This window comes from Schistocerca americana, chromosome X (genome assembly GCF_021461395.2).
Source record: "Schistocerca americana isolate TAMUIC-IGC-003095 chromosome X, iqSchAmer2.1, whole genome shotgun sequence".
NCBI classification, from domain to species: Eukaryota; Metazoa; Arthropoda; class Insecta; order Orthoptera; family Acrididae; genus Schistocerca; species Schistocerca americana.
Genome location: NC_060130.1, coordinates 705,692,815 through 705,719,748, shown reverse-complemented (window position 1 = coordinate 705,719,748; position 26,934 = coordinate 705,692,815).

Below are 26,934 nucleotides of genomic sequence, written 5' to 3'. Positions count from 1 at the left end.
GAACGTGGATATTGTACTCCTACAAGAAGTGCGTTTCACATCACCGCCAGAGTTCTACGGCCACGAAGCACATTATTCAGTACACGATGAAAGTGGATGCGGTGTGGCGATCCTCACCAGGGAAGGAATAGGACCGGAGGAAGTCATGTCTCTCCCTTCGGCACGTGGCATAGCGATCACTGTCGACGGCGTTCGTTTCATCAATTTATACGCGCCATCTGGCTCCACGAAACGAAGAGAAAGGGCGACCATTTCCACCGAAGAGATACCACCGTTGTTCGCTGGACGCTATGATAACTACATAGTGGGCGGCTACTTTAATTGTGTCGTCGACCAAAAGGACCAAGTACCTCATTATGTGCCATGCATGGAACTGCGTGCTTTGATTACCGAAATGGCGCTTCTGGATACCAGGGAACTGCAGCATGTCGGCAGACCGGGTTATACGTTTGTAACGGGACACTCGGCGAGTGGACTTGATAGAGTGTATGTGACACGAGCTCTAAGGACGGCGATACTGGATGCCGAAATCTGGCTATCGGCTTTTAAGGATCATATGGCGTACGTCTGTACGATTTCACTAACACGTCAGAAGATATGGCGGAGTAAGGATCACCGGAAAATGAATAGTGCTCTTTTACGTGACGCTGCATGTCGCCGGTCGATAGAGGCGGTCTGGCAGACCTGCGTTCGCCGCCAGCGAGCATACACCTCGGTTCTCCAGTAGTGGATCAAATGCGCAAAACCAACGTTACGGAGAACGTTGATACGATACGGGCAGGACAAATCGCAGTGGAACAGCACGACGGCTGATTTTTATTTTACAGCCCTGAGGGAGCTGATGACCCAACAACCATCGCCGGAAAGGCACACCGCCATGCGCAGGATAAAAGCCAAGTTATTACAGCTGACGAGACTAAGAATGGAAGGTATAATGGTCCGGGCGAGATTGGCAGACACAGTTGATGCCGAAACCCCCTCCACGCACCACGTAGTACGTGAACGCCAACGCCGACGAAGGACATTGATCAGGGAACTAATCTCTGAAACTGGCCAGCAAGTTGTGAACAAGCGTGATATTGCACATGGGTTTACTGACTATATCCGCCAGTTATATGGACCCGTACAAGTGAACCACGAGACACTACATTATGTCATCTCGGAAATGCCAGATAGAAGACCACCACTGGATGCAGAGAGTTTCATCACAGCGATAACAGAGGACGAGCTGACAGACGCAATTGCCAGGGGGGCTCCGAACAAGTCCCCAGGACAGGACGGCTTCCCAATTGAATTTTACCGCACCTTTGCATACCTCATGGGACGGACCTGGATTCAGATATTTTCAACGAACTCCTGTAACCGCAGACTGACATACCTGCTGAATTCACGGAGGGTATCATCATCCCAATACCCAAACCACGCGGTGGCAGAGGGCCAGGAGATTAGAGACTACTCACTCTCTTGAACTGCGACTATAAGATTTTCGCGCGCATCCTTGCGGATCGCCTGCGGTCTTCAATTTCTGATAGACTTCTCATAGATCAAACTTGCCTCGGCGGTAAGAGTAACATACATACGGCGCTCGGTGACTACCGAGATATCATCGCGTTAGCAGCGGCATGCCGTGTGGAGCGTAACACCGAGACATTTTATAGTCTTCACTAACATGACCGGGCCTTCCTCCCCCGGTTGTAATCCTCGACCGACATTCATGCAGCTTGACTTCTGTAGATTAAGCACGCTTCCTGCCGCCATCCCGTATCGCTGTATCCATGCCAACGCCGTACGTACTTCGTCGCCTGTCCTTGCCACCAGTATCACATCGTCAGCATAAGCGCGGCAATGAAAGGTCAGTTGTGGCAACGTCACTCCCTCCAACCGTCTTCGGAGACCATACAGACAGGCTTCCAAAGCCATTGCATACAAAAACGTAGCTATTGACTTCGATCATGCCTTCGACAGAGTGGATCATATCTTTTTGCACGCAGTGATGGGCAGATTGGGAATCCCACAGGCCTTCATTCTAGTGATCATGCGACTGTTACACGGCGTGCGATCAAAGGTCTCGGTGAATGGGCGGGGCACTGACTACATTGTCATTTCCAGGTCAGTTCGTCAAGGTTGCCCCCTTTCGACATTTCTGTGTGCAATGGCTTTGGAAGCCTGTCTGTATGGTCTCCGAAGACGGTTGGAGGGAGTGCCGTTGCCACAACTGACCTTTCATTGCCGCGCTTATGCTGACGATGTGATACTGGTGGCGAGGACAGGCGACGAAGTACGTACGGCGTTGGCATGGATACAGCGATACGGGATGGCGGCAGGAAGAGTGCTTAATCTACAGAAGTCACGCTGCATGAATGTCGGTCGAGGATTACAACCGGGGGAGGAAGGCCCGGTCATGTTAGTGAAGACTATAAAATGTCTCGGTGTTACGCTCCACACGGATGTGCAGCGGACAGCAGCGGATAACTACCGACGCATATTGAAGCTGATGCGGACAATGGTGCTGTTACAGAAATTAAGAGCGTTGGATATGATTCAGAGGGTGACCTATGTTAACGTATACCTAGCACCGAGACTCACTCACGTAGCGCATGTCCTGCCTTTACCGCGCACAATGGCATCGCGGATACAAGCAACTTTCGGAACCTACGTGAGTGTGGGATACCTGTTTAAGATCCAATAGTCCGCAGCTCGTGGTCATGCGGTAGCGTTCCCGCTTCCCGCGCCCAGGTTCCCGGGTTCGATTCCCGGCGGGGTCAGGGATTTTCTCTGCCTCGTGATGACTGGGTGTTGTGTGATGTCCTTAGGTTAGTTAGGTTTAAGTAGTTCTAAGTTCTAGGAGACTGGTGACCATAGATGTTAAGTCCAATGGTGCCCAGAGCCATTTAAGATCCAATACACAAACCTTTGCTACCACCTGGAGAGGGTGGACTTGGTCTAGTGAACCTATATGAAAAGGCACGGGCGTTATTCGTCAGTACGATTTTACGACAGTGGCGCGGTCAATTTCGCAATATCTCGGGTGCGTTGGCATATGTACTAGCGCCCACTTCATTGCTGCCCCGAGTCAATGTGGGACATATTTCACCGAAGATTTCACATTTCAAGTCTCTTTTTCCGGAGCTTAGCTATGTCAAAGAATCCTTCCCAACAACACGACTACTGACGACGCGAGATGTATACCAACTCTTACTGCCCCGGTGCCCCAGGAATACCCTGGAAAAGAAGTACCCAGACAAGAACTGGCGACAGATATGGCGCGTTATACGGAACGTTTACCTCCCAACGTCGATACGCTCAACATGGTATGTGGTGGTAAATAGGAAGTTCGCAACGAATCAACGGCGGCACGCGATTCATTTGGTAGACACTCCACTATGTTTAGGCTGCGCAACAGTGGACACTGATGAACATCGTTTAGCATGTAGTGGGACGGCTCTAGTGTGGCAGTTGGCACAACAGATATTGGCGTTCCTATTACGCTCCGCCCCTCACACAGTTTCATCAGACACACTTTTTTTTCCCCCAAGAATCTTATTTTCCGGTCCAAAAAACCGATGCAGTGACATGGGTACGGGGAATGGGGGTGGGCTACGTCTATAACGAATCGGAAAAGGACAAAATGGATATTTGGCACTTTCTCCTGGATGGACACACGAAGCTGCAACAGCATGAGAAATATGGGCAAGACTTCGCTAATTACTTGCGACCTACATTTACCGACCCGCCGGCCAGATGGGGTGTGACGGGTGAGAGATGAGATAGACGAAGAAGCCGAGATAGACATCTATCAGACTTACGGACCCTTAGTTAATTTCGAGAAGACGACCCAGTCTTACACCAACGTCTGGAGAGCGAGTCCATAGAGGGCTCTCTTGCTCAATTGAACGTCGGGTCGTGAGCAGGTGTCGCCCCTGACACTAATTTCATTTCATTGCTACAGGAGTATGTTTCTTTTGTATTTGTGCTATCCGCAATGTCTTCATGTCTTTCATTTGGACATTTTCAGTTTTATTTATTTCCTTAATTACTTTATTTTCTAATTAGCCATTATTTGTCAACATTTGGACAGTGTAGACACTATTTATGCGGTAGTACAACAAAATGTATGTCAACAAAGGTTGTAAGTCTGACATTAGAAAAAAAAGTTGGTAGAGCACTTGCCCGCGAAAGGCAAAGGTCCCGAGTTCGAGTCTGCCAGGAAGTTTCTATTTCTTGCAGTTTATCCAGATCCCATATACTTAAATTCGTACCGTTCTGCAGTTTCTTCAGTTTAATCTACAGTTCGTAACCAATAAACTGTGGTCGGAGTCCACATCTGCCCCTGGAAGTGTCTTATAGTTTAAAAACTGGTTTCTAAATCTCTGTCCTACCATTATATAGACAATTTGAAACCTTCCGGTGTCTCCAGGTCTCTTCCATGTATACACCCTTCTTTCATGATTCTTAAACCGTGTTAGCAATGATGAAGTTATGCTCTGTGTAAAATTCTAGCAGGCGGCTTCCTCTTTGATTCCTTAACCCCAGTCCATATTCACCGACTACTTTTCCTTCTCTTTCTTTCCCTACAATCAAATTACAGTCCCGTATGACTATTACATTTTCGTCTTCCTTAACTATTTGAATAATTTCTTTTATCGCATCATACGTTTCTCCAATCTCTTCGTCATCTGCGGACCTAATTGGCATATAAACATGTACTATTGTGGTAGGCGTGCCCTTCGTGTCTATCTTGGCTGCAATTATGCGTTCACTACATTGTTCGTAGCAGCTTATCCGCATTCCAATTTTTTATTCATTTTAAACCTACTCCTGCGTATTTTGTATTTATAAATCCGGTTCACCTGACCAAAAGTCCTGTTCCTCCTGACACTGAACTTCACTCTATCTAACTTTAACCTACCCATTTCCCATTGTAAATCTTCTAACCTACCTGCCCTATTAAGGGATCCGACATTCCACGCTCCGGCCTGTAGAACGCCCGTTTTCTTTCTCCTGATAACGACGTCCTCCAGAGTAGTCCCCGCCCGGAGCTCGGAATGGGGGACTATTTTACCTACGGAATATTTTATCCTAGAGGACGCCATCATAATTTAATCATACAGTAAAGCTGCATGCTCTCGGGAAAAATTGCGGCTGTAGTTTCCCCTTGCTTTCATCCGTTGGCAGTTCCTCCACAGCAAATCTGTTTTGGTTGTGTTACAAGGCCAATTCAGTCAATCATCCATACTGTGGCCCCTGCAACTACTGAAAAAGCCACTGGCCTTTTCAGGAACCACAGTTTGTTTGGCCTCTCAACAAATACCCCTCCGTTGTGGTTGCACCTACCGTACGTGTATCTGCATCGCTGAGACACTCAGGCCTCCCCACCAACGGCAAGGCCCATTGTTCATGATAGGTGGGGGGGGGGGGGGGGGGAAATGGTTATTTCATATAGTTTAATAAGTGTCACCCTGTATAGTACATCGTGAGGTGATATGTGCACTCATTTGACGCTGTTACTATCAAGATGGACTTTCGCAAGTGGTTCACCTGTCATGGCTCAGGATGGCTCCAGGAGTATCATGTAGTATATGCTTTCTGCCACAATCTCGGCTAATAAGCGCGTGTCCTTGACGCAATTACTCATGAGTACGTTAATACAGTGTGAGGCAGCTTATGCAGGCCATTTTAAATACATACAAAATGAATATTCAAAGTTTCATGATGTACTCCAAAGTCGAAGAAGTAGATATGGTTTTCTTTTATTGTGAACTTCTGCCAGTCGCTGGAGTAGCAGTGCGGTTTTATGCTGAAAGGAACACTGATCGAGCAAATCCTTCACGCTTTAGTTTTGAGAGAAGCACAAATAAATTTCAAAAAGGTGAATTGGAAAGAATAAAACACGCCAACGATAAAGAACGACAACTTACTAGAGAAATAAAAGTAACAATTTTGCAGCGTCAGAATACAGTCCACATGTCATTACTACAGAGTCTGAATGAGCGAATGCCATCAGCTCAAGGAGAATTCGTCGAATACTACATTCCAGCGCATTTCACGCTTTCCATATTTCGGGAAGGTTGCATACCCACCCACAGTGCAGCTATATCTGCCTGGTTGCTAGCTCGGCAGATGTCAACACCAAAGTAACAGCGGCACGAAAGTCGCCACAGACAGCGGCAAAGTCATCACAGTGTTTCCCTACTCTGATCACGTTTCCGCAAAGTGAGCGCTACGTGCAACCTTCTGCTCAGCTGATATTTAGAAGACCGCACTGCTGGATGTCAGCCAGGTCCAGTTGCGGAGCCAATTCTTGTTACAGCTCTGCTTAGGGAGTTACCTCCAAGTTCAGCGAGCAGGACAAGCCATGATCATCAGGTGACCGTCTAGCTCTCACCACCAATCCATGGTTTTCCAAACGGATATCCTACCTATAGCACACCTTCTTAAAGGCAAGAGTTGGAAATCGCTGGATTGGCCTTTCAGAAAGTACAAAAGGGCGTGCTGCCTTACCAGTCCTAAAAGTTATACATTTTTACGTGTAGAGAAAATTCAAACAGTAGGTCTACAAGGAAGCGTCGACGCCTTCTGAAGACATGAGATACCCTATATCATGAGTCTTTGCTCCGACAAGTTCCAAAATGACATCAGTGATCAAGGGCAACATTTTTGTGCTCTTCATATAACAGACACAATAATAAACACGCGACCTCTACATGAGTTAAATACCTTTCTTCATTGGTGGAGACGTTTGTTGATCCCCTTCTCGTGAGGTATGTACAACAGAAGCCAAATAACAATATTAATTCCATCAGTACTTATTCATTTTTCTACAAGCAGCCGGTTTCGGCACTTCACTAATGTCATCCTCATGTCCCTTTGCACACAAGGAAGGGATGTACCACAAAGGTTGGAGCAATACAGCAGGAGCCCTCAAATAAATCTGGATTCAGTTAATATTTTTGTGAAGTAAGTATCCCAAAGGTTAGACAGCAACCGACAAGGGTGTCACCAGTGAAGTGGCGAAAGTGGTAGCTTAAAGAAAAGTGAATAAGAAAAGATTGAAGTCCGGCTGTTGTGTGGTTTTTGTTCTACATACTGTTTGATTAGCGGCTGTCTCGAGTCCGTTATGGATGTAACAAAAGGGGAAAAAAAACTTCTCATGAAGGTGGGACAACGGTCTGTGGCGCTGCTATCTTTTTGCTATTCATTCGGCCGCGCGCTTGGAGGCGCCATGCCGCTGATTGCACGGCCACTCCCGCCGGAGATTCGAGTCCTCCCTAGGGTATGGGTGTGTGTGTTGTTCTTAGCATAAGTTAGTTTAAGTAGTGTGTAAGTCTAGGAGCCGATGACCTTAGCAGTTTGGCCCCTTAGGAATTCACACACATTTGAACATTTTTTTGCTATTCATTCAGGTTCCATTATTTATGCCGCTCGAAGTTTCTTCATAATGCTACAGAGAGAAAAAGTACATAGCCGCTTAAAAGATACCGCTGTGATTATTCAACATATTATGTAACTTACATAAACTAACGGACCACTTCATACTTACTTATTTTGGAGATATATGATGTGGTCTGTCTTAGTTTGCTCACCCTGCATTTATTTTATGTTTGTTTCCTCTACGTTGGACGAGACACACTTTAATAGCGAGTCGCTGGATCTTGTGGAGGTGGAGAAATTTTATTGCAACCACGCCAGGCGTAATACTGTTTTTATATTAAAAGATGACTTGACGAATTTGTATGCCAGCAGAAGTGAAAAGACTGTCTGCAGTGTAAGCCCTAACACTGCGCTAATGTACCAGTTGTTTTCCAACGTCGATATAATATTGACAGGTATTTGTTGTCTCCATCTGTGACGCCACTGCGTCGATGGTAAATGAGCAAAGGTTCTACGAATTTTACTTTCATATTTACCCTTTCATTTTATTAGGACCGAATTAGCTGATAAGTTACCTGACGATAGTGTAAAACCAAAACTGATTACAAAACAACAATAGTGTATGACGAGGGCTGGCAAATACTATCGGTTCTTACTTGGTCGCTGCTGTTTCTTGAGACATTGCATATTGTAATTCAGCGGACATTATACACGACCGGTGTTTATTGTTCACACGGCAGGAGAACCTGACAGGTAACTTAAGAGGGAAAGACGATCTGTGTTATTTTAGTATGTCATCAGATGTTAACAAATATTGCATTTGGCTGACACTTGCCGGTAATTTTTCTTTTCGGTGCCCTAGTTCCATATCGAAGAGCACCTAAGCTGAACAACATTATCGCGAAGTCCAGGAAGACTTATCTCCTAATATTCCCACAGGATTTGCAGGCGCCCATTATGATAAACCTCCATTATTACTGTTGAAATCTGTATGCTGCAATCACAGCTTCCACTACTGATTTTATTTAATGCATTCTAAACCTTGGAGCAATCGATCTCTGGAAGAATCACTCACTCCGGCATGGGCTGATGTGGTGAGACGCTTTTCTGGTTGAGGGAGGTTTAAGTAGAATGAAATAACAGTTTGTTGTTCAGTCTTAGAACTCCTGTGCCTTAGAATTGTTTGCCCATTCTCTGGTTCGTATCGTAAATCTTCTCTCATTGGTATTTACAGAATTTTCAGAGCTTTAGCAAGCACTGGTCTATGTTGAGTCAGTACGTTCGTTGTTTGGTGAGATGGGTAACTTTCGAAGATCGGTACAAAATTGGGTTTACATTATTCCAGACGAACATTTGGGAAGCCAAATTCACTACATTCCCATTTAGTGAACTAATTTTAATACTATCTGATGGAAGTAGAAATATTTTGTTTCAGTATTTCACTTGTAGTTATTCACTGTACCATTTGTTTCACGCACGAATGTTGTGTGTGTCATGGCGGAAATAATTGAATTTTAAAAGCTATTACATATTCTCTTATTCAAAGATTTATTCGTGATTTATTGCCACTAACTTTAGGTTCGAATATCTTTACGGCTGAGCTGCTCTTTACAATCGGCATGTTGTAAAATTTCTGCCTTCAACAGAGCTATTAATTTTCCTGAACTGTTACTGCAGTCAACATATACATTTCAAACCGCAGCTGAGCGGTACGCTTCATCTACACTCCTGGAAATGGAAAAAAGAACACATTGACACCGGTGTGTCAGACCCACCATACTTGCTCCGGACACTGCGAGAGGGCTGTACAAGCAATGATCACACACACGGCACAGCGGACACACCAGGAACCGCGGTGTTGGCCGTCGAATGGCGCTAGCTGCGCAGCATTTGTGCACCGCCGCCGTCAGTGTCAGCCAGTTTGCCGTGGCATACGGAGCTCCATCGCAGTCTTTAACACTGGTAGCATGCCGCGACAGCGTGGACGTGAACCGTATGTGCAGTTGACGGACTTTGAGCGAGGGCGTATAGTGGGCATGCGGGAGGCCGGGTGGACATACCGCCGAATTGCTCAACACGTGGGGCGTGAGGTCTCCACAGTACATCGATGTTGTCGCCAGTGGTCGGCGGAAGGTGCACGTGCCCGTCGACCTGGGACCGGACCGCAGCGACGCACGGATGCACGCCAAGACCGTAGGATCCTACGCAGTGCCGTAGGGGACCGCACCGCCACTTCCCAGCAAATTAGGGACACTGTTGCTCCTGGGGTATCGGCGAGGACCATTCGCAACCGTCTCCATGAAGCTGGGCTACGGTCCCGCACACCGTTAGGCCGTCTTCCGCTCACGCCCCAACATCGTGCAGCCCGCCTCCAGTGGTGTCGCGACAGGCGTGAATGGAGGGACGAATGGAGACGTGTCGTCTTCAGCGATGAGAGTCGCTTCTGCCTTGGTGCCAATGATGGTCGTATGCGTGTTTGGCGCCGTGCAGGTGAGTGCCACAATCAGGACTGCATACGACCGAAGCACACAGGGCCGACACCCGGCATCATGGTGTGGGGAGCGATTTCCTACACTGGCCGTACACCACTGGTGATCGTCGAGGGGACACTGAATAGTGCACGGTACATCCAAACCGTCATCGAACCCATCGTTCTACCATTCCTAGACCGGCAAGGGAACTTGCTGTTCCAACAGGACAATGCACGTCCGCATGTATCCCTTGCCACCCAACGTGCTCTAGAAGGTGTAAGTCAACCACCCTGGCCAGCAAGATCTCCGGATCTGTCCCCCATTGAGCATGTTTGGGACTGGATGAAGCGTCGTCTCACGCGGTCTGCACGTCCAGCACGAACGCTGGTCCAACTGAGGCGCCAGGTGGAAATGGCATGGCAAGCCGTTCCACAGGACTACATCCAGCATCTCTACGATCGTCTCCATGGGAGAATAGCAGCCTGCATTGCTGCGAAAGGTGGATATACACTGTACTAGTGCCGACATTGTGCATGCTCTGTTGCCTGTGTCTATGTGTCTGTGGTTCTGTCAGTGTGATCATGTGATGTATCTGACCCCAGGAATGTGTCAATAAAGTTTCCCCTTCCTGGGACAATGAATTCACGGTGTTCTTATTTCAATTTCCAGGAGTGTATTTTCTTTGAACATTCTTACAGGACAGAAGATAAGTCAGAAGTTGGAGTTGCAAATGGAACTGATTACTCATAGTTTTATATATGACGTGTTTACTTTGTGTCTTTGATTTTAGCTTTTTGAACCGAAAGGTTAGGCTAACACACTAGTCCAAGCATGTTCACTGAACGTAACTTGGAGTCAATTGGGTTACTTACACTTTATTAATGTTAGTTCGTGTGCTTATTTAGCTCATGGAATTTAGTAAAGTGTCTCTAATGGCCATTGTTGTTACGTTGCACAAACTAAACTAGTCCTGTTCTTTTTTTTTTGTGCTGTTCCCTTCAAGAAATATAGTCGGAAAGCTTTATTATACTATTTCATGGTTCTTAATTTTGTATAGATGAGGGAATTCCTTTCAGATCATGTTTGAGGATTCATATTTGCTTGTAATTCGAAGTTGAAAAGAAGATAGAAAATTTATACAATACGTAAGCACAGCTCACATAAGGGCTACGTTTGCATCATCTGCCACTTTGACCGTGATGGTACCTCATAAATCCAGATTAATTAGTTGTGAGCACACTCTTGACATCGTTAATGCTGCCTTCAACAGAGCCATTATCTTCGTCCTTCAGTACGTTTCTCAGCACGACAAGTATATGTTATCGCACCATAATAGCAACACGGGAACTAATACATCTAGTGCGCTGGTGGAATCCATCCATGCAACTAGAACATTCTTAAACTTGTTTTGAATTACTATTGTCCACCTCTGGAATGAGCTACCCTGCACACTACATACGATTCAACATAATGTTGCATTTAGCGAAACTGGTGAGCTACTTTCTTTTGTCGTCCTCGTAATTTCAGTATAAGAAATGAAATTACTGATTTTCTTTTTTGTCACACTAGAGCAATGCTCATTTCTTTCTTAATTACTTGCTGTTTCGTTTTTCGGTCAGTTACCTCATTTTTATTTTCTAGCTCTTATCTTCGTTACGAATGTTACACCACTTCCCTACGTTCCCCTCCCTGTTCTTCTCCCATTTGCTTCGAAGTTGAAAAGAAGATAGAAAATTTATACAATACGTAAGCACAGCTCACATAAGGGCTACGTTTGCATCATCTGCCATTCAAACGTTCTAACACTCTCACTCGTCGCAATGAGTTCGGACTACAGGGCGCTATTCGAATTAAATTCGATAAATTTTTTAACTTAGCGTCAGTGGTGGATGAAAACGTTGGCCGGCCGCGGTAGTCTAGCGGTTCTAGGTGCGCAGGCCGGAACCGCGTGGCTGCTACGGTCGCAGGTTCGAATCCTGCCTCGGGCATGGATGTGTGTGATGTCCTTAGGTTAGTTAGGTTTAAGTAGTTCTAAGTTCTAGGGGACTGATGACCTCAGATGTTAAGTCCCATAGTGCTCAGAGCCATTTGAACCATTTGAACCACAGATGTTAAGTCCCATAGTGCTCAGAGCCATATGAAAACGTTGGATTAGTACGCAGCCATCATGTAAATATCCCCGCCGTTAATGCAAGCCTGCAAAATCAAGGCTGCCACCTCTCCAACCCTCAACATCCTTGCCGGTTGTTCCCGCGAGGTTAAGTGAATAACGTTCTAGCTATACTACCAAGAAAAATACGTCAACTTCGAGTATTGCCATAATGTCATTTTATGGCAGTCAACCCGGCATATCGATCAGTGAAGGATGCAGTAAATCAAAAAAAGATGAATGAGATACTATGAGCCAATAACCCATACCCAGTCGGTATGTTTAATGTAGTGCCGATTACTGATAGAAAATATCTGCACACCTGATTGTAAAAAGGAGTAATTGCCATCTGATTCTGAGATACGAATATTCATGAACCGAGTGGCCCGATATAATTTTCATGATAGGAGACAAACTTGCAGGAAACACACGCTTTTTATATTACTTTAACCCTTTTGTCTTCACCGACATTCAGTCTGTTTTACACACAATCTGAAGCAATATCATACAACACAAACGAACTTCTTAAAACAGTGTAGTGAGCATACAAACATAATTTAATATGAGCTTCAATTCCCTGTGACAATGCGAACTGTAATTCAATAACAAGCAAAGCTTCAGACGTGTTAATGTTCTTAGCGGAAAGCTATTTCTTTCCTATATGCACTGAAGCATAGCTTATACCCACCTTTAATAACATCGTTATCTTCTTCCTTTTGACGAAAGAGTTCTGAAAAAAGCCGCTGACCGTTATTCCATACGTAGGTGTCGCGCATGTATTTACCTTAAAAATAGGTTTTGAAATGGGATGCTGATGAAGTACTAATAATTTACACATTTCTTGGATAAATTAAAACGACTGTACTGTGTTTTACAACAGAATCTGAATATTTTAATGGGTTTTCAAGAACAGAAAACATCATCTTTTAGTTACTCAACAGGAAAGAAAAACTTCTCTGAGCTCAGTACCATTACAGACGGAGTATTAGCTCCGTTATATCGTGATAGAATGACGTATCGGCCGTAGTCTGGCTGAAGAGAAACGGAGAGAAAAGATTTTGTGAAACTAAAAGCAGGAAGGATGATCGGGAAATTACCTGCCCTCCGGGATATGAGCTGTTATTTAAGAGCGAACCCGCATGTTTGCTAAGTATCTACATCTTTACATCTCCACTGCAGCGCGAACGAATGACGTTTCGTAGGAACAGCAGGCACTTCCACACTGAAATCATCATGTATATGATGGTATTGTGTTTCAGCTTACACATTGCTTAATTGTTTGACAAGTACTGTCACCTTGGTTTTTAACCATTGGAACACTACTTTGACTAAATTTATAAAGCAAGTAACTTCCTCCTCCCTTGTTAAATGTAAAGAATTTCCTCAGAATTAACTATGAGACGATTTAAATTATGAAAATGTGAGCAGCAGCAATGGGTACAACAATTTAATGCACGGATAAAAATGTTGGCTTTGTTTAGCAAAGATACATTGCAGTGAACACCTATCCTTACTCGATTCTAGTTTGACTCCCGTTTCACCTCTGTCGATAACGAGAAAAAAAATGACGAAATGCGTGCTCAGAGCATACATGTAACAAAGATGAAATCTGGGAAGTCAGCGAGGCGAATAATAAATTGCAGAAAATAGTGAGGGCCGGTTCACCACCCAGTTATAGTGATTTAGGTTTAACGGTGTCTCCCTATACCTTGAAGACACTGGTATTACCGTTATTTAACTAAGTCTCAGCGATGCTTCTCCCTCATCCGGCCACATTTCGCTAAGTAAATAGCTTTTACTTTCGTCGATGTTGGTCTGATAACCTGTTTTTGAGACGCTATCTATTCCGTTCAACTACTATTTCAAGACCTTGGCCTTCTCCGACAAAATTAAATTGTCTTTGGCAAACCCTAAAGTTTTTATGTGATCTTCCTGATATGTAATTCCCTTTCCAATTTTCTCCTTGGTTTCCTTTACTGCACTCTCAATGTACAGACTGGATAGGCAGGGGATATGTTACAAATCCGTTTCACTTTCGCAACTACTAATCCTATTTTATATCCGTCGACTCCGACAATAGCAGTCTGATTTCTGTAAAATTTGTAGGCAATCCTTCTTCTCTGCATTTTATCACTGTTGCCCTCATAATTTCAAAGAGTGTGTTCCATTCAATATTGTCAAATAATCTTCTAAATTTACAAATGCTATAAATTTTCGTTTGCTTTTCTTGAAATTATCTTCATAGGTATGTAGCAGGGTCAATATTATCTCTCGTGTTCTTACATTTCTGCGGAACCAAAACTGATCCTTCACGAGGTCGGAATTTACCGGTCTTCCATTCTTCTGTAAATAATTGGTGTCAACAGTTCGTATCAATGTCTTATTTAACTGACGGTTCTTTAATATTCACACCTGTCAGAACAGGCTTTCTTTAGAAATGTATAACTATTACAGTCTTCTTGAAGCCTGATGTCAAATATCCTGCAATTCACGTGGATAATTGTCATGGCGTGCTTTTCTAAGCATCGCAATAATTCTGAGGGAATATCGTGTACTCTATGTGTCTTATTTCAACTTTGGTCTTTCGGTGCCTTTCCGAATAATTCTCGCTTTATGATCATCTTCCGTGTCATATTCATTTGCATCCTCTTCCCTTTAAGTAATATGGTCTATAAGTTTGTTTCTTTAGTACGTACATTCATTCCACCTCTCAGCTTCCCCTTGCTGGCTCGATGTTCGCTTATCAGTTCAGCTCCTGATACATTCTCTTAGCTGCTTCACTTTTCTCCTAGTGTTTCTTTAATGTGCCTTTAGGCGATATCATCTTTCCCATAACCAAGCATGATCTGGTGTTTTGTATTTCTCCTCTAGCTAGTCCTGTTTCGATATTGTGTTTTTTTTGGCACTGTCAGTTTTCAGACGACATTTTTCCGTTTTGACTGCTTCGTTTTCTACCTTTCTATCTTTTCTCGATTCGTCAACTAAATTCAGTATCTCCTGCGTTATCTCACTGGTCCGTGTAGTTTTGCCAAATTTGATCCTCATTTATCTTACTAATTTGTCTCTGAAAGCTATGCTTTCTCCTTCAATTGTATTCCTTCCTCCTGTTTCAGTCAATCACTGTCTACCGCTTCTGCCGAAACTCTCCACAATCTGTGTCTTTTTCAGTATTCATGTTCACATCCCTAATTTACTACCTCTCTGCAATATCTTCAGTTTCAGTTGGTATTTCATAAATATTAAATTATGGTCAGAGTCCACACTGACCCTTGGAATGATTCTGCAGTTTAAAATGTTGTTTCGAAATCTCATTCTAATGCTTACAGGATCCATCCGAAACCTTTCTGTGTCTTCAGGTCACTTCTACACATACAAACTGCTATGATGAATTTTTAACTAAGTGTCAACAATGAATAATTTGTGCTCTGTGCCAAATTCTGCGAGACAAGATTTGCTTACATTTCCTTTCCCCAGTTCACATTCTCCTACTATTATTCCTTTCTTCCCTTTCCTATTGTCGATTATCACTCAACCACTACAAGTAAATTTTGGTCTCCTTTAATTAAATGAACAATTTCCTTTACATCACCATACACACATTCTTTTAATCTTTTCATCACCTGGGGGGCTAGATGGCAAATAAATTTGTACTACTGTTGTGGGTGATGGCTTTGTGTGTATCTTGGCTACGAAAATGCCTTCAATATGTTGGTCATAGTAGCTTCCTCACATACCTATATTCCTATTCGTTATCAGAGCTACTCCTGCGTTACCACTACTTCGTTTTCTATTTGTAACCCTTTACTGACCTTAGCAGAAGTCCTGTTCTTCCCGACACCTGATTAAGAGACTGACCTACCATACTCCGACCTGAAGAACGGTAGATTCGTTTTTCGTGACGACAGCATATGCCTTAGTAGTTCCCGCCCGAAGATAGCAATGGGGAACAGTTTTATCTCCGAAAAATTTTACCCTAGAGGAGATCATCATCAGTAAACAATACAAAGGAGCTTCTTATCTTGGGGAATTATAGCGGCTGTAGTTTATTCTTGCATTCAGCCATCTGCAGTACTAACATAGCAAGGCCATGTTGTCTAGTGTTGAAAAGACAGATCAAGAAATAATCCAGACCTCTTCACAGATTCCCCTCTGATGTTGTTGCTCCTACGGTACGGCTACCTGTCTCGATGCAAGATTAGTGGTTCTTGGGGCTAGTTACAATAGTGCCCCTTCACTCAACCACCTGTGTTACGTGAGTAATGGAGATGGATGAGTAAAGGGCCATCACTGATACCTTTACATCAAAAGGAGTCATACAGAAACAATAATAGGTCAAACGACTTACATGAAAGTGTGTAAAAATGTTTGGGGGCAGGTCTTTAATATTCCTCCACTAAAGATCAGGCTGTTAGGCACCGCAAAATTTATGTTAAGTGAGGAAAGGTATAAGCAGAAGGTAGTAGCTCTAAGGCTGAACTGCCGGCCGCTGTAACCGAGCGGTTCTATGCGCTTCAGTCCGGAACCGCGCTGCTGCTACGTCGCAGGTTCGAGTCCTGCCTCGGGCATGGATGTGTGTGATGTCCTTAGGTTAGTTAGGTTTAAGTAGTTCTAAGTCTAGGGACTGATGACCTCAGATGTTAATTCCCATAGTGCTTAGAGCAATTTGAACCATTTTTGAAGGCTGAACTTTTGCCTTTTTTAACTTATTTGGATGTAGAATCCAGACAGTAGTATGGCCATCTTAAGTACTCAAATAACCACTCATTTGCATGGTAAATTAATAGCTACACAAGCATGGACAGACAAGTGAGAGTTGTTGTTACATGAAGGAAGGAAGAAGGAAGAAAGATCAACCTTCAAAGTCCCGTCGAGGCCGAGGTGATTAGAGACGGAGGATAACGTCTAAATGATTCTTGTGTTCAACGTTACTGTGACAACTGCTTTCTTAACTAATGGAATATAGCGCCTACCCAACGGAACTTTTTTGTTTTGTTTTGATCACATCCTTCTTTTCCACTGTGTGAAATATTAAACTATCAGTGAATCTTCTTATGTCCTCTTGAGGACATTTGGGAATAGTTCGCTGAACTCGACATTTCCTGTTAGGTTCCTATTACCGTTTTCTTGAAAATAATAGCTTCCCCTTTAATAGCTTCTTCGCTCAATTTGAAATTTTTCACATCTTTCAGCGCAGTAAACCAAATTTTCTACTGATATTTTCTCTCTTATGACCAAAGAGGCCCTCTTATAATGTTATTTGGTTAATTTTTGTGTGTCTCCTCAGGTCGGTTCCCGTTTTGCCGTTGCTTTGATCTGTAGCCCCACTGCACTGCTGCATATCATATTCCGTTGGCTCACCCTCGTTACATAACACGATATGCGCCGCTGGTATATGAAGTGCATGCGATTTGATTCTAGCACGGTCTGCTCGCCACTCCATATTGACCAAGAGGAGAGCGTGGTGGCGCTACGCCAGAAGACTCCGGTTTGCTTACAGATTCAGTCCGTGTTTCGCTCTTTTCCTCTCACTTCGTCGTGAATTCCAATTATCTATGGTGAGTGCTGTAACTCGTTAAAACTATTCGTCAGAGCCAAAGCGTTCACTGTGCCGTTCTGGAGTGAGAGGCTCTGTTCAATTGTCTCGGTAAACCAATGGCTTTTACAGCCAAGGAGAGTGTACTCTAGAACACTTTCAAAACTAACAAAAACGTCTCTATAAATTGAAAGGAATCAATATAAAACCGATCTCATCTCTCATTTATTCGCAGAATTGGTTACCAAATTGATAAAAATCGTTTCAAATCAGAAAATGCCTCGTTCGTTCGTTACGTACTGCTTCATGAAGCGATTTTAGAGAGGTATGACATGACTGCTTTGGGACGAGATGGAAGAAACTCTTTACTATCGGGAAACAGTGAGCCTAAAACTATCCATCAACCGGAGAAACTGTAGCAGTATAAAAGCAAATTAATTCATTTACTTAAGTGACCATGTTAAAAAAAAACGGAAAAGAACCTAACACTGAACATGCTTGTATATCTCTATTATTGTGCTGAAGACGTTTGAGAGTATTTGCTATGAGCCATGCTGGGCTTTCTCTTTGATTACAACTACCGAGCGAGATGGTGCAGTGGTTACCACACTGGGCTCGCTTTTAGAAGTAAAACGGCTTAAACCGCGTCCTACCATCCAGATTTAGGTTTTCCATGATTTCAATAAATCGCTCCAAGCAAATGCCGGGATGGTTCCTTTGCCGATTTCCTTCCCCATCCCTGACACAATCCGAGCTTGTGCTCCGTCTCTAATGACCTCGATATCGACGTGACATTAAATCCAATCTTCTTTTCCTTCCTTCGTTCGTTCTTTGATTAGAACTGCCACCAGGCCGAAGTTGACTTCGACTTTAGTTCTTCTGCCCCAATATATTGAGTGTTCAGAAAAAAAAATTCATGTAGGTCACGGGTCACCCAAAACTACTTACGTACCAATAGAAGTTTCGCATCCGAAAAACGACGTTTTCCTTGTCGATAATGTGGTAGCTTCGGTGTTACACATATAACATGATGGAAGCTTTGCTGGTCAACGGCGTGTATGTGCAAAGGGAGTTGCTACTGCCCCAAAGTCGTTCGAACTTCCATCCAAACACAGCATTTTTTAATATAAGATGGACCACAGTTGGAAACAAACGTGGCTCCGTTGGTAGTCTAGTTTAAACAAATGTTTTGTGTACTGAACGTCTTTGCAGTGAATTAATTGCTTTAAACCCATCTATCACTTTCCGACTGGAAGTCCGTCCACTCCCACTGCATTTCCTCCAGCTCAAAAGAGTCGCATAAAATAGGGACCCCACGTGCAGAGTGATTACGGCTACCCTCTACACGATTTAGATGTAGGTATGCAGGCTTTCCCAGTCGTTGCCAATGAAAGGAAATCCTTCAGGCGAGTATGCCGCATCATTTTTATCTTACATTCTTTGACTCCTGGAGAACGTCGAAGCAAAGATTGCGATATGTCGAGCTGAAGAAACAAAAGTGGAAAGTAACGCTGCCTTATCAACCAAAACATATTACTTTCGTCTTTTATTGTACTGCCTCTGAAACATATGACATGTTAAATATGTTATCTTCACTAACGAATTAGACAGTTTTGTCTGTCGACGCAATTTATTCGTTACAGTTTGCGTTATCCCAATAACAGCTAAGTCGTTGCTTCTGGCCTACAGTTGCATTAGCGGTCAACATGAAAATTTCATCTCCAACACTGGCAATGTTGAACATCAATGTACAACGTTACAGAGTATTTCACAAAACGCTTTAGACATGACGAGCAAAACTGTGAGGGATAGCAAAGCAAATTTAAATCTATCCAAAGCCTCACAGACAAGCAAAAACTGGAAGAAACCACAGTCAACGTAAGGAGAGCCACGCCTTAAGCACTTAAGCACTTTGGAAGCAAAATCCTATCTACCGTCTTGACAGAAAATTCTATGAAGTACTTATATCATGTTAAATCAGTAAACGGATCCAAGCCATCTATGACCACAATGAGATCGAAACGATGGGTGACAGAGAGAAGGCCGAAGTACTAAACATCTTTCTCCAGAACTTTTTCACGGAAGGAGATCGTTCTGTAATTCCTCATTTAAATCGCCACAAAACTGTGAAACGACACATACGGAATTAAGAGATCATGGGACGGAAAAGCCACTGAAATTTCTCAACATAGGAAAGGCCACTGGACCTAACTGGATATGAGTACGTGTCAATATAGAGTGCGCAAAAGAACTTGATCCCTTTCTAGCAGCAGTGCACTGTAAGCCACTGGAAATGAATAGAAAAAAGAACGCAGATCATTCCGTTTTTAAAAAGGGTCAAGGAATAGATACACAAAATTACTGGTTAATATCTTTTGATGTTGGTTTGTTGTAGAATTTTGGAACTTGTTTTAAATTCGCGTGTTATGACACTTCTTGAGACAGAAAATCTCGTCTTTAGGAATCAACATGGGTTCTGAAAACAATGATCGTTTGAAACCCAACTCGCTCTGTGCGTCTGAGAGATTCGGGCTGCAGTAGATACCGGCACCCAGATTCATTTCGTGTTCCTTGACTTCCAGAAGACACCTAATGAACAAATTACGAGTATAGGGGGAATCAGACCAGCTGTGTGACTGGACTGAACAGCTTCTAATAAACACAACACAACATAACATCCTCAATGTAGAGGAATCCCTAGAGATAGAAGCGTCTTCGGCCGCATCCCAGAAATATTGTTTTTGGCCCATTACTTTTCGCAATATCTGTAGATAACTTAGTGGCTAACGTCGGAAGTCAATAAGGCATTTCGCGGATGATGCAGTTGTAAATAGTGAAGTCACAAAGCTAGAAAATTGTAATAAAGTGCAGGAGAAAATGCAGTCAATCAACGCTTGGTGCAGTGGTTAGAAGATGACTCTCAGAATAAACAAGTCTAACGTATAGCGCATAGATTAAGTGGAAAAATGCATTATTTGATGGCAACACTTATGCAGAACAATCACTTCTGCCGTCACATTCATAAAACATCTAGGTGTTTACGTGTGCAGCGATTTAAAGTGAAGCGATCACATTAAAATAATCGCATGTAAGGCAGACGACAGACGGTGATACATTGGAAGATTCCTCAGGAAATGTAGTCCACCCAGAAAAGGAGCTAGCGTATAAATGCAGGTGCTGCAGAGGAAAGCAATTCGTAAGCACAAGAATTATTTGCTGCCGTTTTTTTATATTTTTAAGACTTTAATGCTGCTATCGTTGATGGCACATATGCCGTCACGGCGTCTCCCAGTGCGCTGACTTCCCGCCCGCCCTCGTAGGTGAGCGTGCGGTACTGCGGTGGTAGCTGCTGTGTATCGGGTGTCACGCCGGGCCGCAGCGTGGTCAGTTCGGCTAATAACGGCTGTCACTGTGGATATTGGATATAGTAGGCTGCGTCTTGCGTCAGTGGTACAGGGCGATGAATTTCTCGGTTCACACCTTGGCAGTGCTGGGAACGGTTGGATTCCCGCGTGGTAGTTCAGGGAACATGGTGGAGTGCTGTGTTTCCAGAATACCTGTGTACTCCGGTCGTGGACAGAGGTTCGAAGCCCGGCGATGGTAATCGTGTTAGTGTCGTCGGTACGGTGATGTAGAGCACAGACTGGAAGTCAATAATGAAGAGCGAAAGAAATTGGAACACCTGCCTACTATCGTGTAGGGTCCCCGCGAGACCGCAGAACTGCCGCAACACGACGTGGCATGGAATAGGCTAATGTCTGAAGTAGTGTTGGAGGGAACTGACCCCATGAATCCTGCAGGGCAGTCCACAAATACATAAGAGCACGAGGGGTGGAGATCTCTTCTGAGCACCATGTTGCAAGGCATCCTAAATATTCTCCATAACGTTCATGTCTGGGGAGTTTGGTGGGCAGCGGATGTGTCTAAACTCAGAAGAGTCTTCATGGAGCCTCTTCGTAGCAATTCGGGGCGTGTTGGGTGTTGCATTGTCCTGCTGTAATTTCTCAAGGCCGTCGGAATGCACAAGGGGCATGAACGTATGCAGGTGATCACACAGGATTCTGGCCGGACGGGGTGGCCGAGCGGTTCTACGAGCTACAGTCTGGAACCACGCGACCGCTACGGTCGCCGGTTCGAATCTTGCCTCGGACATGGATGTGTGTGGTGTCCTTAGGTTAGTTAGGTTTCAGTAGCTCTGAGTTCTAGGGGACTGATGACCTCAGAAGTTAAGTCTCATAGTGCTCAGAGCCATTTGAACACAGTATACTTACGTACGTGTCACCTCTCAGAGTCGTATCTAGACGTATCAGGGATCCCATATCACTTCAGTTGCACAGACCCCAGACTATTAGAGAGCCTCCACCAGCTTCAATAGTGCTCTGCTGACATGCAGGGCCCATGGATTCATGAGGTTGTCTCCATACCCGTACATGTGGATGCACACCATACAATTTGCACGAGACGCGTACGACCAGGCAACAAGTTTGGAGTCATCAACTGTCCAATGTCGGTGTTGACGGGCCCAGGTGAGGCATAAAGATTTGGGTCGTGCAGTCATTTAGGGTACACGAGTGGGCCTTCGGCTCCGAAACCCATATCGATTATGTTTCCTTGTATGGTTTGCACGCTGACACCTGTTGATGGCCCAGCATTGAAATCTGCAGCAATTTGCGAAGGGTTGCACTTCTGTCACGCTGAACAACTGTCTTCAGTCGTCGTTGGTCCGTTCTTGTGAGCTCTTTTTCCAACCGTAGTGATGTCGGAGATTTGATGTTTTACCGGATTCCTGATATTGACGATACACTCGGGAAATGGTCGTACGGGGAAATCCCCACTTCATCGCTACCTCGGAGCTGCTGTGTCCCATCGCTCGTGTGCCGACTGTAACAACACTTCAAACTCACTTAAATCTTGATAATCCGCGATTGTAGTAGCAGTAACCGATCTAACAACTGCGCCAAACACCGGTCGTCTTATGTCGGCGTTTCCGATCGCAGCGCCGTATTCTGCCTGTTTACATATCTCCGTATGCCCATACCAGCTTCTTTGGCGCCTCAGTGTACTACCGCCAAGCTGTTCGACGATGATGCTGTGGGCTGGGGACAGGAGGGGAGGAGGATTTAAAGGCAGCTGCTCCGGCCTGACTTCGCAGTTCTGTCCACACGTAGACCGAAATTACTGCGCAAACATCAACACAGTAGACCGATAACACTACATACACGCCCAATACGTTTCCGAGAGGAAGCCAGATACCTAGGTGTCTGGCTGGACCAGAAACTTACATGGGGGGGATCACATCGAGTACGTTGCCAACAGAGCGCGCGCGAGGCTCAAACAGCTCTACCCAGTGCTCAACAGGGAAAGCACACTGAATAGGAGGGCGTCGACGTCCATATACATGACACTGATTAGACCTCTGATGACGTACGCAGCTCCCGTCTAGGGATATGCAGCTCCTACACGACTGCGCCGCCTGCATATCATACAGAACAAGGTGCTACGAATCATTAGCAACGCTCTACGCTACACACGCACAGTCGATCTTTACCAAGAATACCGCCTTGACACCCTCAAGGAAGTATTCAAAAAACACGCCACACGACTATACAGGAACTCGAGACACTCGAACAATCCTTTCATCCTCACTCTGAGAAACTACGATCACAACCATAGATAGAAGCACAAGCGGCCAAAGACACTACTAGCTATGGCATAGCCACCTATGTTAAACTAACATCCACTAACAAGCGACAAACGTCGGCAAGCCCCTGCATATCAGCAACACTGACTGGTAATTACCAACTGCCATTAGAGCCGACCAACAGGCCACAGCAGGGACACCAACGGGCTCCCCCACTGACGCACAAACAATTCGCCAACATCACCCTACACTGTGCATCCGATATATGACCTATCGGACACAAAAACGATAGTAAACCTAACTGTTGCAGGTTGCTGACTCTGAACGAGAGCTCTACACCGGCAACCAGCGGCAGCCTCCGAGCAACACCATCACACAACGTCAAAGGTATCGACATGCATGACACCCACTACTAACAAAGCCTACCCTTGCACGACCTATCACAGGCAGCAAGACATCCGCTACTGCTCTTACCACCCGACCTAACTATCGCAGAGGTTTTTTTTTTCCTTTGGCTCTTGCCTTGGCACTTTTTTTCCTCTGCCCTTCAAACCGCTACCCTTCATTCGACTTCGACCCAATCTATCTCCAAATGAGCGCGTATTAATCGTTAACCTTAACCAGACGTACGCAAACATCGCAGTATTCACACCCTGCGACACCTAGATGGCAGTAGACCTATTGAGTTGGCCATCATGCCGGTGTGGGCGTGGAGGGGCTCCACCTCTACTTTAACTAAAAAAAAAAAAAAACTGACTTCGCGCAAGAGGCCACGTTTGCGTGTCACGCAGAAATGTCTGGAACAGAGGGCAATGACGAAGGTCCAGCTATGGTGATAACGGCATTCATTCGACTCATAGAAGCTTCAGAAACGCTGGTCCGCTCTCAGGGCGTTGACACAAGGAAACGGCGTCACAGAAGTTGCTCGCTGCTGCTAAAGGTGCTGAAGAAGCAGATCGACTACTGGCGGCAGCCAGTGCCCGGTTCTGGAAGGCTGCTTTCGGCTGTACGTACTGCTGTTCTTTATCTCGTTACAACTCCTTGCCCCTAATGAAAATGTCTCGGTCCGAATTCCAACTGAAAACTGTCCCTGACTTAAGCAACATTCACTTACAAGTATTTACACTTTGTGGACTCTACTTCACTACAGTGACCTTCATACTGCTTACACTTCTTGACCGACCTTGCTAACACTTACCGTACACACGGAACTTTCGTTCATGACTGATTCTGTACTTTATCAGATTGGTCCTCGTTGGTGCCGTTATACATAGTTTGAAGGTTGGCAGGAATGGGAACTGGTCAACTTTCCTCTTGAGCCTGTAGTGCGCAACACATATTATGACTACAGTCACACAGGCTGCTGAGGTTGAGGATCCTACAGTTACGACTTGGCTATGATTTTCTGTATGAAACATTTTTATGTGGTCTAAAAGGTGCTCCATTGATATGTGGCCACTTTGCGCAGTTTACATCTGATCTAGGAGGAGAGCAGGGCCGGGTCACAAGTGTTATTCAAGTTTTTTCAACAAGTAGGATTCAAACGGTAGGTCGAGTAGGTAGACCAGCATGTTAGCAATATTTAGGGTGTCAGTTTCAGCGATGGTGACGGGTAATCGAAAAATTGGTCTCGAGATATCGCATCGCGTGCCACTGATCCTACAGTAATATCCACTGTGTTCCACTGTAACATCCTTGCCCATAACATGTGAAAATAGTAAACACTTTTGCTGTCTCTGCAAGTTTACGGTACTTGTATTTCAGTTTTCAGCCGGGTACCCTCTTGCGTATCAGTGACGGTAGCCTTGTGGTAGTACAGTGATAGTGTTTCTTACTTTCATTGTTGGTAATAACCGCTCGCAAGAGCAATTCCGGTTGAGTCTTACGCAGTCCTTCGAGGAACTGATCCGGAGTTAGGCGTATCGGTGTTAAACGTCCGCAAACGGCGGGAAATAGGACTTCCTGTAGTTCGGTGGATTTTATATGTACGTTAGTAACACCATTAGCGCCGGCCGTGGTGGCCGAGCGGTTCTAGGTGCTTCAGTCTGGAACCGCGCGACCCCTACTGTCGCAGGTTCGAATCCTGCCTCGGGCATGGATGTGTGTGATGTCCTTAGGTTAGTTAGGTTCAATTAGTTCTAAGATCTAGGGGACTGATGACCTCAGATGTTAAGTCCCATAGTGCTCAGAGCCATTTGAACCATTTTTTGAACACCATTAGCGAGGGTCGGAGTGGTTTTCCTACATTATCCCAACGATCCCTATGCATGTCCCAAAAGTAGTGAGTGATGTCCGCCGATGCACAAATGTGGGAAATTGGCGTTGCAGCCAAGGAGCGAAGCTGTCTAGTAATGTTCATTCATCCTTTCCCAGACCGACGAACTGCTTAGAGAGTAGATCTACTGATCCCTAGTTGACTTCTACATCCACTTTTGAATGATGTAATGCCTTACTGATCTTTTCTATTCCCTCTATGTCGGCAGCACCGAAAACGGTTTTCAAGATTCGACAGCCTGCGTCTAGCCAACCGGTTTTTCGTCAGATGCTCGGGACTAACTATTTAGTTTGGCCTAACAGGTTCTATTACCGTCAAGCTGACTGTAGTAACTGGTATTCTCCCTGCGTCTCGTTGAACCTTGTCTCGTTTTTCATTATGAGTTGTAATTTACAAAAAAAGTCTTTTAAGCGCCGCATTTCTTTCTCCATTGCCCAAATATTGCTATCCAACCTTTGGGTGCACTGATGATCTGACAGTACGACGTCCGGTTGTCATGTGAACAATATGCCACTCGTTGGGGGACGTACCTTGAGGGCTCCTGCCAGTATGCAACCGCACAGCATATTTACTATTGACCAGGCTTCTCCTGTTCTCTTTCCCTTACGTCCTGCGCTCAATACCTGGAGCTGGATCTGCTTCTACTTGTACTGAGGTGGAACCGTATACTGCCCCAAAAGACTAGGAACTGCTGTTGTTAGTTTATTGTGCCTGCTCTTGTCCTAACTGCATAGCGACGTTTCTGAATAACTCCAGGTATGTCTGCTTTTATTGCCTGATTTTACCCTTCTTTTCCTTTTCCCCAGGCACTCTCCTATCCCCGTCTTAAAGCGCCGCCAAAAATCTAGGCAGCGTGTCTGGTGTTCTTGTAAAAGGATGGACATGACTTAAATGAACCATTGTGGCGCATCCTGGAAGCTATACAATGAGGTGAGAAAAGTTATGGGATAGTTTTTTCCAATTATTCAGATGGCGGTAGTATCGTGTACAAAAGGTATAAAAGGGCGGAGCATTGGCGGAGTTGTCATTTGTTATCCGGCGATTAACGTGTGAAGGTTTCTGACGTGATTGTCGCCGCACGACGGAAATTAACAGACTTTGATCGTGGAATGGTAACAGGAGCTAGACACATGGGATATTCCATATCGGAAATCGTTACGGAATTCAATATTCCGAGATCCAGAGGGTCAAGAGTGTGCCGAAAATACTAAATTTCAGACATTACCTGTCACCACGCACAACGCAGGGGCCGATTCCCTTCACTTAACGAGAGAGAGCAACAGCATTTTCGTAGAGTTGTCATTGCTAACAGACAAGTAACACTGCGTGAAATAACGGCAAAAATCAATATGAGGTGTCGACGAACGTATCAGTTACGAGCGTGCGACGAAATTTGGCGTCACTGGGCTATGGTAGCAGACATAGCTGCTAAGGTTCAGTGACCGTGTCAGAATTATATTAGAACAAATAAGCTGCATGGTGATCCGACTCCTA